The following is a 2,620-nucleotide window of genomic DNA, read 5'->3' on the forward strand; positions in this document are numbered from 1 at the left end:
CATTTAAGACTGAAATCACAGGTTTTATCAGTTATCAGTAGAATAACAATTCCCTTCCTTGGCCATAACTGCACCACTTTGTGAAACATCACTGTGTGTAGGGAACTCTTAATGTTCTGCTGTCTTTTATGCTGTTAATGAATGCAGTGTGTGTTCCATGGTCAAGGAGTCTGCTGTGTGAGGGTGTATTGTAAGGACTCAGGGGCCAGGCCTTGCCCCCTCCTCCATTTTGAGATCTAGTCATGCAGCCAACTACACGACTAGGACAGACATTTTAGGTCCAAGAATGTAAAACTCCCCTCCCTAATCAATGTTGGTAAGCAACTCTTGTGGAGCTCTGCCAAATCTCAGGAGAGTTTGTTGTAACCAAATCTCATGAAAGTCTGCTGAATTTTGTAAGTCAGCTGCTAGGTGTTCCTCCCTCTCTTGGTTTTGGGCAGAGTGCAGATTTCCATTTCCCAACCAGCTGTTATTGGGTAGAATTATTCTCCTGTTTGTAAGTCCCTAATTAAAACTTATGGATAATTTTGTCTGGTGTGTTCTTTGGCCTTGGGGTTGTGCTGGGCTGGACATATTTTAATTCTTTTTGCATTATTTAATTTTCTCCAGTTGAGGGACCCTCCATGCTGATACCTTAAAATGAGAACAATTGTAATAGATATCAAGTTATTTTGAAAACAAATGCCAGTGCCTGGGAGCACCCGGGCCCCAGCAGGCATGCTCAGAGAGCAGTTCTAGCAGCCTGAGGATCCTGTGGGTCCCGCTGTTCTCCTGCTGCAGGTATAACTCTGGCCACCAAAAATGAGGATTAATCTAGAAGATGATGTTCAATGTGTGTCCATGAGTAATGCTCTAAAAGTGACGGGACCTTGTTTTGATGTATCACTGGTTTATTTAACTTGAAAATTTATGGCTCCTGTCAGATCTGCTCCTGGAGGTATCCTTGACTTAGACAAGGTTACAACAAAACTGGGAATGCAAAAACCAGGAGCATATGACATCACCAATGTCTCGGATGGAATCAACCTGGTTGAAAAAAAGTGTAAGAACCATATTCAATGGATAGGATCTGATCTCAGCAATTTTGGAGCAATGCCCCAGCAGAAGAAGCTACAGGAAGAACTTTCTGACTTGTCAGCAATGGAAGAAACTTAGGATGAGTTAATTAAGGATCGTTCTCAGCAGTTTTTTGAATTAACAGATGACAAAGAAAATGACAGACTAGCATATGTGATGCGTCAGGATATTCATAGCATCCAAGCCTTCCATAAACAGATTGTTATTGCAGTTAAAGCTCTAGCAGAAACCAGATTGGATGTTCCAATTCCCAGAGAAGACTTTATAACAGTACATATAAGGAGCACCAAAGGACCTATTGACATTTATTTATGTGAAGTGGAGCAGGATAGCACAAGTAACAAAATGCCTGAAGATGGTGGGAGACCCTCAGCTAAAAGCAAGCCTCCAGAGCATCCTGGCAAAGAAGAAAGTTCCCCTCAGCAAAGTGAAGAATTACTTGATGTGAGCAGCTGACCACCTGTAACACTTGAGAATTCATGTATTAAGTTTTGGGGGTGGAGGGCATCCTAAATGGATGAATTATGCATCGAATTTGATTCTCAGAGCAACAAATCATCTATGGAGTTGTCTTGTTCACAGTAGCATCATTGAGGACAGTACTATCTTGATCCTTTCTCGTCAGTAGTGTTAAAAGTAGTAGCATCTTGGAAAAGTCCACTGCTTAGATTAATGGATAATTATGGTTTATGCAATTCTTTATAATTATTCACTGCTTTTTGTCAGTGACATAGACATCTTGCCTACTGAAATAACTTCATCACAAAGAATATCACTGAGACAGATAGACCTGGAATGGATAGTAGTTCGTGGGCTCTACTCTTTTTCTTCAAGGATGATTTATAGCATGTAAAAAACAAATTGCCTTACATTGGTTCATGTTTGCATTTTATTATTGTAAATTGAGTAGGTGTACACAATGAATCTGAATGTGACGTCTTTGTATATATATATATATATATATATATATATATGTATGTATGTATGTATAATGTTTAGATTACTTACAAAAAATGTGTTAAGTAAAACTTCACCATTGTACAACCAAAACAATGCACACATGAGAAAGTAAGTGGCAAATTCTCTAACTTCTGTGCTGTCTGTAACTTATTGAAATCCTCTGAATGAGGATTAGAGGAGACTTTTCAAACTTCTACATGAGAAGTATCATAAACGTGCTACACATTCAACGCATGTGAATATAATTAAAGTATTTTAGTATGATTCCCAAAGGTGAAAAAAAAATGTCTAGGGCAGTGCAACAGTGGCTCAGTTGCCTGCCGTGCTGGAGACCTGGGTTCAATTCCTGGAGCCTACCCGTGCAAAAAAAAAAAAAAAAAAAAAAAAAAATGTCTAAGTCAAATGTAATCCAAGAGTCCAGCCAGAAATATTTCTAAAAAGCTCTGAGCATAAATATGAGTCAGTACATTACAATTATTTTACTAATACTATAACAAGTTAAAAGAAAGTTTTAGTATGACTAAACCCAGTATGTCTCATTAGAATTTATACACACGTCCTTGAAGCATTTGTGTATTTGTCT

At 38.4% G+C, this 2,620-nt stretch overlaps 1 pseudogene; it reads left to right on the forward strand.

Moving 5' to 3' along the window:
- Positions 1–804: 804 nt before the first annotated feature.
- Positions 805–1,533, forward strand: LOC143687109 (transcription factor E2F6 pseudogene; annotated as a pseudogene).
- Positions 1,534–2,620: the final 1,087 nt, after the last annotated feature.

Source organism: Tamandua tetradactyla, chromosome 1 (genome assembly GCF_023851605.1).
Source record: "Tamandua tetradactyla isolate mTamTet1 chromosome 1, mTamTet1.pri, whole genome shotgun sequence".
Classification (NCBI taxonomy): domain Eukaryota; kingdom Metazoa; phylum Chordata; class Mammalia; order Pilosa; family Myrmecophagidae; genus Tamandua; species Tamandua tetradactyla.